The following is a 12410-nucleotide window of genomic DNA, read 5'->3' as shown; positions in this document are numbered from 1 at the left end:
CAACTTAGCACAGGGAGAGGAAATGCGACATACTGTTGGGCAATCACTTATCAGCGACAGCAAATCAACATGAAAAATGGGCTTTGGAATTCTAAAGGACAATGATCAGAGAGCCTTCTTCTTTCATCCTAAATCATTATGTTTAGTAGTCAGGGAGAATGCCATAAGTTATTTATAAATGTCTTTGCTTGTTAGGAGATGGATGGCTTTTTTGCTGGAGACATAAATAAATGTTTTTAATCTGATGATAAATGTATGCATTCTACATAAAAACAAAGGCCCTCCCATTCCTGACCCTATAACTATGTATGGCAGTTGACGGATGAAAACATTACCAGCTGAAACACACTGATGCTGCCAATTTATTGTCATTTCGGCTGTGCTGCTCTTAGCTTAGCAAAGCTGATGAAATTAGGAAGTGAAGCACAATGAATGGAAATCATCATCAAGCTTTCCAAAGCACTTGAAAAATTTGTTTTCTTTCTGTTCTGAGTAAGAAGGGAAGATCTGGGGTCACTTCAAATGAAACATCCTTCTCTAGATACAGTTACTTTGAAATGACCGGTTGAAATAAGGTGTTTCAAAGATACTGTTTTTATTTTTTTATTATTTTTAAAGCCAGAATCTTGGGTTGTTTTGGTACTATTTTTTTAAAATGTATGTATGTATGTATGTATGTATGTATGTATGTATGTATGTATGTATGTATGTATGTATGTATGTATGTATGTATGTATGTATTTATTTATTTATTTATTTATTTATTTATTTATTTATTTAACTTGCATGCCATCCGCTCTACCCAAAGATCTCTGGGCAGCTTACAACAATTAAAACACAATTAAAATACAATAAAAAGATAAAACAATTAAAATACATTTAAAATAGATATTCTAAAAATTGGCATCAGGATCCACAGCTGATATGATTTCAATTAAAAGCCTTCTGGAACAGGAAGATTTTGATCTAGCGCCGAAATGTCATCAGCGTCGGCGCCAGACAAATCTCAGTCGGGAGAGCATTCCATAGTCTGGGGGCAGTTGCCGAAAAGGCCCTTTGTCTACAAGCCATCCCTCTTACCTCCTTGAGGGAGGGCTCTTTCAAAAGGGCCCCCTGGCTAGATCTCAACTGCCGGGTAGGTTCATATGGAAGGAGGCGGTCCTTCAGGTATCCAGAGCCCAAGCCATTTAGGGCTTTATATGTCAAAACAAGCACTTTGAATTGGGCCCCGGCAGCAACTGGTAGCCAATGTAATTTAAACAGAATCGGCTTGATGTGTCCCCTAGTGGCCCCACCACTCACCAGCCACGCAGCTCAATTCTGGACCAGTTACAAACACCAGACCGTCTTCAAAGGCAGCCCCAAGTAGAGCGCATTGCAATAATCTATATGAGATGTTACCACTGCGTGTGTAACTGTCATGAGACTCTGCTCTTCCAGGTAGGGCTGCAGCTGGTACAATTTACACAGCTGAACAAAGGCGTCCCTGGCCACTGAGTCCACCTAGGCTTCCAGAGTTAGACTGAGGTCCAGGAGCACCCCCAGGCTGTGGACCCTGTCCCTTAGGGGGAGTTTAACCCCATTCAGGGCAGGAATATGGCCCTCCAACCTGTCCGGCGAAGCACCCACTAACAGCACTTCCATCTTGTCTGGATTGAGTTTCAATTTATTAACCCTCATCCAGTCCATTATCAGGTCCAGATACTTCAGCACAAAAACCGCCTCACCTGGATTGGTGGGAAATGGGAGGTAGAGCTGAGTGTCGTTAGCATATTGCTGACTCCTCAGCCCAAACCTCCTGATGACATCTCCCTGCGGTTTCATGTAGATGTTAAACAGCATGGGGGACACTATCGAGCCCTGAGGGGGCTATGATATGCTTCCAAAAGGGGAAAAGGAAAAATAGATCACAGTTAAAAAATTAAGAGCTGAGAGTGATGAGGTTGTAAAACTCTCATCTATGCCCCCCATTCAGCAATTTTTAAAAGCTATTAGCAAACCGTCTGTGTCACACAGAATTGGAAATTTCCCTTTAAGAAAATAAGCTTTGTTGATATGGAATGCAAAAGTAGGGAATAAATATGACAGTCCTGTAAATACATCCTATGAATTCTGCCCAAGGAAAAACTTGTATAGCAGCAATGGAAATGGTTTGTAGTGGGCCATAGCTCCCTGAAGTCCCTTATCATTGGTCAAGCTGGTTGGGCCTTCTAGCAGTTGAGGTCGAAAATACTTGGAGGGCCTAAAGCTTCCCACTCCTGGCGCAGAGGGCTGTAGCCTAAATTCTGGAGACTTTTTAAAAATTAAAAATAAAATCAAAGATTTGTGTGAGTTAAGAAGGGAACCACTTCTCAGGCTTTTTAGGACTCAAACACCACCATTTTTTTTTTGTTTTGTGGCCTCTGTTGCCCTAACCCTAACCCTAACCCTGTTGCTTTGTGTGTGTGTGTGTGTGTGTGTGTGTGTGTGTGTGTGTGTGTGTGTGTGTGTGTGTGTCTGTGTGTGTGTCTGTGTCTGTGTCTGTGTCTGTGTCTGTGTGTGTCTGTGTGTGTGATTTGGCATATTTTTTTGCCATTTTAAAAAACATTTAATAACAGTCATCCTATTAAAAATTAATGGAGGAATGGAGGAATAATGTGTCGCTCTTGAAGCAGTATGTAACAAGTAATTTGGATAAAGAGAATTAATGATGAACATGCTATTTTTAGAAAATAACATTTTGAACCCTGCTGCCATGACACAGAAGTTTGTGAATACAGTAGGATTATATTCCTTTATTGGAAGTGAGATCTAGCTCTTGAGAAACAGTCAATTCTCCAATGTGTAAAGGTGGTGCACTCCTGGAGGGGAATATCAACCATAATATGCGATTGGACCCCGAGAAGAGGTTTGCACTTTAGAGTGGTCCCTTTTTCTTGCATTGAGGACAGAAGTCCAGCATGAGGGCCAATAAACAAGGCTATAAAAATATTAGGAATAGAAGTGCCTAATATTAACTCTGAAATTACAATGTTTTTTCTATCATCAGTTATACCATGGACTACAATCTTGTGTCTCCAAGCCAGCAGGGCCAGAGCCCATCTTGGCTAGCAGATTCTCGGAACTGCATCTTTAAAAAGTAACTTTTCCCAGTCCTAGCAGCATACATCCCATTGTGAAGTGTATTATTTTGGTTTTATTTCTGCTTCTTATAGAAAACCTTAAGGGGGTGCCCAGTCCCCTTTTGGGCAAACTGTTCAAGCAATTGGTGGCATTTTAACTTCACACACTTTTGGATGGAGAGGATGATGTGGATATATTTCTGTCTGGAATCAGGCTTGATTCTGGTACTGATTAGATTAAACTTGTTTATGGTATGCAGTCATCAGACCATCACAAAACATTTAACAGAGAATATGTTACATATCTGTACAAAATAACACATGTGTACGAAAGTTAACGGGGAGCCAAATAATTTTAGAAATGCACTTTAAATTCTGGCTCACCAATTAAATAAAATAAGATTTACATTAACCTGTACAAATCAATGCTGAGCTGAAAAATCTAAATTGCTCTTACTGTGCCTAGTGCTGTCCTCTAAGAACTTTTCCCTAACACCAGTTACTATAACTAGAATCTAGTATCCAATTGCCTGAATGCAGAGTAGAAAGGAGATCATATAAGCACATCCCTGTTCCTTCCTGTGTGCTATCCTCTCATTAGTTGTCAGATTGATCCCACAATTGATCATGCAGCAGGGAACTTGCAAGGGTAGAGGGGGAGATTATAGGGATTCCCTTCCACTCCATGTTGAGGCACCAGGAGGCTATCCAACAAATATGTAGTCTCTGCAGTTAAATCTTTATCCTACTCACAAAGGGAGACAGAGTGTACTGTCACGGTGAGATGTCTCCACATACTTGTCTAAAATGCAATTCAGATATTGTTCTGTCAGCACTGTTACAAAGAATACATAACAGCATGTACAAAATGTCCCCCTCCTTTTAACCACAGTGGGAAGTAGAGATGGAGACGAATATCCCTGGCCCAGGTGGTTTTTTTTTTTTCAAAACTATTGGGTAATGGGGAAGGAATACAAAAGGCAAAGGGCAGTGGGGGGGATGGAAAAAGGGTTTTGAGAATAAGAAAACATCAAATGCATAATCATTCAATCTTACATATCAAATATATAAACATCTAATCTATTCATGTTCCAATAAAGATTCATCTTTCTTCTTCTTTTTCTTCTTCTTCTTTTGACTATTTTGTCTATGTATTAACCTCTTTAGCTTTCAACTTATACGTGTAATACAGCTTAAATCTATGTTATTCCCACAGCATCAGAACACCAAGGCCAATTGTGAAATATATCCCCTCTTTCACCCTCCTTTTTTCTTGAGAATGCACTCAGCAGACCCAAAATAATATAAATCCTGCTCTCCCCTCCCCTTTCCTCCCTGTGCTTGTTTTGTTTCTGCGACTCTTTTTTCTTCCATATTTTAAAAGGGGAAACAATATCATTCAAAGTTTGCTTTTCAACCTCAATCGCTACATCTCTTACTGGGTGGTCCTCCATCCCTTGTATATTATCTGATATCTTCATCAATACAGCCGGTTCTGAGATCTCTTTTTGGTGTAATTTAACCTCTGCTACCTTCCCTCCCCTAGAGCCTCCAATCACGTCTTCCATCTGGTCAATATAATAATTTACCTGCATAAATTTTTGCAACAGTGACATCTGAAAAGAAGTTTTCCAGTCTAGCCACCGATCTGTATTTTTCTCAGGGGGAGGTTCCATTTTCTGTTCCACTATTTTCACTTAAAATTCCCTCTCCCCTTTACCCCAGTACACATCCAATATTTCTAATATTTCACCTTACAACTATACCATATTAGCAATAAGATAGCAGGTACATTCAAGTAAGAGATGGAATCTAAAACATAAATCTCTCAAGTGTCTTTGTAGTCGCTAATATCTTCAGACCGGTTGCTTCTTTTTTTCCCCTTCTTTTCTCTTCTCCAAGTTTGTTTTAACCTTCACCCGGCAAGACTCTATTATTAGAATGTCATTTGTCAAGATCCCAGTTCAGTTCAAACCACATAGCCCCCAGTTCACAGCTCACAGTCCGTTTCTTCCTTTTACTTCCAAAGACTTCCTTCTCCTCCCCCGAACAGGGAGATCCAGCAGAGTCCCGGCAATATATTATTCACGGAAAGCAGAGTCCCACACAGTCTAAAACTATATATAACCACGGAGGAAAAGGGGTCCAAAGTGAACAGTTTGCAACAGAATTTATTTTTTATTATTTCTGCCTGGCTGTTCCTTTCGAAATAACCCGACCTTCAGCTTGGGTAAAGCTGGAATGCTAGGAATGCCGCTCCTTATCTCATTTGGTCATAAATTTGCACACAATCACTTGTTCTTCATTTAATGAGGTTTTTCATAGAACAAGGGCTTCCACTTACTTTGATGTATACTTTCGCCGTGCTTCTGTTTTCTTATTCTCGGCGAACGGAGCTGTCTTTGGCTAGTTGCCAAAAATGGCGCCCATCTTCGTCTGTGCTGATGTGAATTTCCAGAAGAAAGACAAATCGAGTTGCTGCCCAATCTTCTAACTTCTGTGGCTCACCAGCTGCTGCAGAAGGGTCTCTCCTGACTCTTCCTTGCCCCCCCCATTTCTGGAAGGGTCCCAGACCGAAGTGGTTCTAGCTTTCCCCGGGAGCTATTCCCGAGAGCTGCTAGCTTCACCAAGATGAAGCTCCTCCTCCCTGGCCCAGGTGGTTGAGGTCCTGTCACACCTACCCAACTTGACCCGTCCACTTATGGGTCGCTCTTTGGGCCACTCAGCAGCTGTGTGGGGAGACTGGTCTTCCCACCCCCTGGCTAGAGTGGCCAGAAGAACAGGAAGGCAGAGAAGTGGCAGCTGGGCTTTGTTGGAGATTGGCCCAAAAAGCAAGATGTTGGCTGAGCATGCTGCAAGGCAACCTGTAAGTAGATGGGTTGGTTCAGGTAGGAGAGACTGGGGATCCCAGCCACCTGGGCCAGGGATATTTGTATTCGTTTATGAATGAAAATATCCCGTCTCTACTGGGAAGCATACTCAGTATGTGGCTTGTTCATTTATTTATTTCAAGCAGTCCTTCCCATCTTGGGTCCCCAGATGTTCTTGGACTAAAACTCCCAGAAGTTTTCACCACTATCTGTACTGGCCAGGATTTCTGGAAGTTGTGGTCCAAGAACATCTGGGGACCCAAGGTTGGGAGCCACTGATTTAAAGTGTATATTTAGGGTTTCTCTGCTTGGCAGGGCTGAGGGATTTAAATTCCCAGAAACGTACATCTAGATCAAGCAGAGAAGTTGTGGGATGTGCTGCCTAATATACTTCTAGCTGTTGTGCTATTATAACCAGTATGAACTATTAGTTCAGTCTAAAGGGGAGGGACTAAGAAAGAACAGGGCTGTGAGAAAGACATTTTGAATCACAAAGAGTGGGAGAGCTGAGAAGGCCAGAGCTGCTGTTGCTACTTGGACTGTGGAGGTCCTTGCCAACTTGATTTGCAAATACAGTATATTCCTATATGTTTGTGTTGAATCTGCACAATGAATTCATGAATAGCATACAATTAAAATGATATTTTATTTTAGGGTTTTGAAGATTCTACACGTGGAGCTGATTCTTCTAGGTATTGGACACCCACCCAGTTGAGGAAAATGCCTTAGATTTTTATCTGAATTTGAATTCAAAGGGACATGTCAACTTTGCAAAATTACAAGCAATGTCTGAATTGGTGCTATTTGCCTAGGACTTGGATACACAAATGGTAACATTTTGTCATTGTTATAGTATAATTGGCAGTGTTGTCTGTTATATAACTGTGACTAAGAAAAGCCTCATTTTGTGAGATAGGGTTTGCAATGTTCATTAATTGATAGCTAAGTAAGGAAATAACCCCATCGAACTTAAAATGTTACACTATCTGATGTCCATGTTTACCCCTATTTGGCTCAGTCACATATTCTTTCACAGTGTTTTCTGCATTGTGGGGATTTAACGGAGAAGGAAAACAAATTGAAAAGAGAGGAGGTCAAGCAAGGCTGAACACTGTCAAAAAAGAAATAGTATGAAAAATAGTCTATTTATTGTAGCTATTTATTCTCTCCATTCCTATGGTTCTTCCTCAGCACCACTCAGAAAGCAACAGGAGACTGCAAACTTTTGAAAGAGCAGAAGAGAAAGCAGTATAAGGGGCTAGAAGCTTATTTAGTCAAATACAGTACTTAAAAGACGTAGGAGAACACCACTGGGGTGGGAGAGCCATTCAGTAATTTGGATGACATAAATAAATTGGAGCTTTAGTGTTAGGAACAATCTCTGACACCCTCTCTCTAGATGTTGAGCTGGATAAACGCATTGGGAAAGCAGCTACCATGTTCTCTAGACTCACAAAGAGAGTATGGTTCAATAAGAAGCTGATGACATATACCAAGATCCAGGTCTATAGAGCCTGTGTCCTGAGCACACTCCTGTACTGAAGTGAGTCCTGGACCCTTTGTGCATGGCAGGAGAGGAAGCCGAACACGTTTCATATGTGTTGTCTCCAATGCATTTTTGGTATCACCTGGCAGGACAAAGTTCCAAATAGAGTAGTCCTAGAACGAGCTGGAATTTTTAGCATATATATATTACTGAAACAGCAATATCTACATTGGCTTGGGCATATCGTGAGAATGGCTGATGGTTGGATTCCAAAAGCTCTCCTGTATGGAGAATTAATGCAGGGAAATCGCCCCAGAGGGAGACCACAGCTGCAATATAAGGACATCTGCAAGCGGGATCTGAAGGCCTTAGGAATGGACCTCAACAGATGGGAAACCCTGACATCTGAGCATTCAGCCTGGAGGCAGGTGGTGCATCATGGCCTCTCCCAATTTGAAGAGACCCTTGTCCAGCAGGCCGAGGCAAAGAGGCAGTCCCAAAAGCAGCAAAATCAGGGAGCTGGACAGGGGAAAGATTGGATTTGTCTTCAGTGTAGAAGGGATCGTCACTCTCGAATTGGCCTCCTCAGCCACACTAGATGCTGTTCCAAGTCCTCCATACAGAGCACATTACCATAGTCTTTCAAGACTGAAGGATGCCTAATGAATAGTGTTAGGACTGGAGCTGGACATGTAGCCAATGAAGTTCCTTTAAAGTAAGTGTCACATGTAGAACTGCATGTACCACTCAGAAGTGTGGCGAGCATATTCTCCCCTGACTGGAGGTTCTGAGTCATCTTCAAGGCAACCCCACACATCACACATTGTAATTATCCAACGAGGAAGTTGCCAGAAGCTGTCAGTCTTGGGAGAAGTTATATCTCGGGAATGACATTTGGAAAAAGGCTCTCCATGCAATGAAGATCTCCCTGACAACCCAAGGAAAAGAACCACTTCCAACTGCAAACCTGTTCTCTCAGGGCTGAATAAAATATTGTGGGTAGTATTTCTCCCCATGTATGCAATTCCTTCAAAGCATGGTCTGATTTGCACTCAAAAAACAAAAGCAAGCTGATTTGCAGAATACAGAGTGAGCCAGTTTTATGTTAGGACATACTGCGTGTGTTTTACCATTTTAGGGAGTTCCATTTCTGAGGACATGCTAACCGTACAGTTACCCTGGGCCCAAGAGAGAATGCCACTGCATCAAAAAGGGTTAAATTCCTACCAGCAAACATGGAAACCATCCATATATAAACCTCTTAAAATATCTGTGCTACTAATTGAACAGGACAATCATATACCTTACTCAGAAGGAAGACATTTTAAATTCAGTAACGGCTGAAATCCTCTTACCTAGTGATGTAAAACACTGTCTATAACACAAATAGCACAACTTTTTAAGGCATACTTACCTAAGAAATCTCTGTAGACATTATCAGCTGCATACTGAATTGACTGACTCAGCGTGCAACTGTTAATGTCTACAGAGATTTCTTTGTTGTTGTTTAGTCGTTTTGTCGTGTCCAACTCTTTGTGACCCCATGGACCAGAGCACGTCAGGCCCTCCTGTCTTCCACTGCCTCCCGGATTTCTTAATTTGGAGCAATTTGCCTCCAAAATTTACAGTATTTCCTTAGCTATGCAAGAAGATTTTGGCTTTAATAGAATGCCCATTGGCAACATATTTTAATGGTAATTCTTCTAAGTTTATAACATTCTCCTAATCTTTGTCTGAAATCCTGTTCGCAGAGCTACACTGTGTAAGGCCAATGACATCACAAGCTTTGCAAACAGGATGTCAGTCTGCATGTCCAAAATCTTCTTGTGAAAAACTGTGCATACTAGGATAATCATGCAGAAGCTTTCTGTTTGGTAGGCTGTCCCACATGCAATTGGTTACGTACTTGGTCATATGCCCAGTTTTGTAATCATTGCATGACTAGATGCTTGATGGACATCCTGCCAGCAGAGGGGAGCTCTTGCGGAACATGGGCCATGTTTCCCCAATAGGATTGTGGTCTGAAACTTTGCCATGGGCTAAAACTAAATGGAATAATATTCCCACTGATGTGTCACTGTACAATTTTATTTATCACTGCACAAACCTTGTGACCACATCAGATAGCTATTTTTTTTTGCAAGATATTTTTGCAGTGGCTAATACAGATGCACTAAATTGTCATGTATGTTTAACAAAATCTTTTAAAATTGTGTCACAAAATAATAAATGTGTCCTTGGCCTCCTACTATTATATTTTGTTATGATGATACAAATAATCTCCCAGTAATTTCCCATATAACCCTTATGCAGGCATTTGTCTGCTCACACTGATAGGGCTAAAAGAGTGGTATGAACCTGGGCAAATTCATGAACCCTGTCCTGTGAATGCCTTCATGAACTTAAATGTATACTAGACCTTGGAATGCTGAGAAAGAAGCTCTGAAGAGGCTTCTATGTGTTTGGCCAAATGTGATTACAGGTTGTGACACTGTGAACTCTGAGAGAGGTTGGGATTCTGGTCATAGGACCTTGATAACCATGTTTTGATGCAGGTGCAGATCTACTATGAAATAATGAAACTTAAATTTCAGGGCCCTTAATCCAGGAAGGGTCCCAGAAGTGACTTCAGCTCACTTTAAGAAAAAAAAATTGTGGTGATCTGTCATGGAACAACCCTATGGAAGAAGATAACAGTGGTTACTCAGTTTTCGATGTTGGTTGCAAAGGGTCTCCCGTTACAGTTCAAGCTTCAGGGCCCCCAAAATGAAGTGTATTTTTCATTGATTTCCTTGGAGGAAGGATGGGCTATAAATCCCCCTTTTTGTGGTGCCATGAGAATAAGAATGGAACTAGCCTCTAAATGATGGTTTGAGTAAATGTGTGTGTATGTGTGCATACACAGGTACACAGACACACACTGCTTCAAAACAATAAATGCTTGGGTCAATACAGTGTAAAACATTTAAATTATGGTTCAATAGCTGCAGCTCATGGAAGCATCTTTATACCTCCATTTAAAATATGATGAAGAAAGTAATTATTTTAATGCTTAATTGGGGAGAATGATCCATTGGCCAAAATTTAATTTTGTTTCCACTCTGTTTTAATCATATCTAGAACTCTCATCTCTCACCCACAGGAGGCATTAATCAAGAAATCGGCTTCTTAATCCTTGTTTTAGTTTTAATGAAATGCTGTAAAAAACTGCCTTTCACCAGTGGACATCAAGTATCAGTTGTGCTGTGATTAACATGCTTTTGTGACAAGTTTGCCATTGTATTCAATACCTCACTTACTCAGCAACCTAATTTAAGCTGTCAAGAGGCAAATAACTACAAAGACTGCATTCTTGTCCTCAAACAGATGACAATAGATTACTTGTACATCTATAAACATGGATATTTTTGAACATAATATTCCCCTCCCACAGCAGAAGGGTGCGCATTACACATAAGACCAAAATTACACCCATTATTATGAGCTTCTGCACCACAGACAGCATTTGAAATTAAATCTAAATATTTCCACAAGTAAGCAAGCCCAGTAAAAATAAAAGGTACTTGCTAAGTGATTGTTCTCTTAGACACATTTAGAGACGATACTTCATTTTAAGAGATAAGTTATCAATGTTCTGTGAAATAGTAACGATATCAAAGGGGATTTTTTGTTTAGGGAATGGCTTCTTGTATCTAAATACATTTTTCCTTTCCTCCACTGCCTTGAAAGATGAAACCAAAAGTTTCAATAGTGGCTTTGTTAGCTGGAGCTGAATTCAGTTTATCTTCTTGTCTTTTTCTAACCCAATCTAATGTGACTCCTTTATATTAGCTTTGAACCTCCTGGCAGCTTAAAGCCAAGACCAGACATATCCTTCTCTCTGAAATATGAGACTGAGAGGCCAAGCCTTTCATGGAAGTTGGTTTATTTTTAGCTCTTTTGTAAGCTAAACTCTAGAAAATATAACAACTCCCAACTGGCTTGTGGAATTAAATAGAGGGGAAAATGGAGTTCAAGAGAGCACACAGGTATCCATGTCAATATCAGTATTCAGTCCAAGAGACAAATAAGCCTTAAAGCCAAAGGTGCAAAACTGGTAGGGCATTAAAAAAAAAAAGCTAATAACACAGAGCATATTTTCATATTCAGTTAACAGCAGTAGAAAACAGCTCTGGCTAGCAGAATTCTTGTAGTCACTTGATTATATTCTCATGTAAACCTGCTCCACTTTGTTGAGGAAGATGGTGTATATCATTTCCCCTTTCCTCCATTTTACCTCCACAATAACTTTCTATGGAGACTGAATGATTCATTACAACTGTCTAGTGTCATCCAGATCTCTCCGGTTGAAGACTAACTCTCTATTTGCCACTTGAGTCCATTCTGAATCTCAAACTTAATCCCATCTCATCCTCTGTTGTCCCCTTCTCCTCTTGCCTTCACACTTTCCCAACATCAGGGTCTTTTCCAGGGAGTCTTCTCATGAGATGGCCAAAGTATTGGAGCCTCAGCTTCAGGATCTGTCCTTCCAGTGAGCACTCAGGGTTGATTTCCTTCAAAATGGACAGGTTTGTTCTCCTTGCAGTCCAGGGGACTCTCAAGAGTCTCCTCCAGCACCACAATTCAAAAGCTTCAATTCTTCAGTGGTCAGCCTTCTTTATGGTCCAGCTCTGTTATTTCTATTAATGCAGCCTAAAGTAGCATTTGCCTTTTTTGCAGCCACACTGCACTGTTGGCTCATATTCAGCTTGTGGTCCACAACAATTACAAGATTCGTCTTTCTCATAGTATTACTGAGCCAATTATCCCTCATCTCATAACTGTGTGTTTATTCCCCCCACCCTGATGTAAAACTTTACACTTATACCTGTCAAGTTTCATTCTGTTGTTTTCAACCCAGTATTCGAGCCTATCAATATCTTTTTGATTTTTGTTTCTGTCTTCCACCGCATT

Source organism: Pogona vitticeps, chromosome 3, assembly GCF_051106095.1.
Source record: "Pogona vitticeps strain Pit_001003342236 chromosome 3, PviZW2.1, whole genome shotgun sequence".
NCBI lineage: Eukaryota > Metazoa > Chordata > Lepidosauria > Squamata > Agamidae > Pogona > Pogona vitticeps.
The sequence above is the reverse complement of the archived record's forward strand: the minus strand, read 5'-3'. Positions refer to the sequence as shown.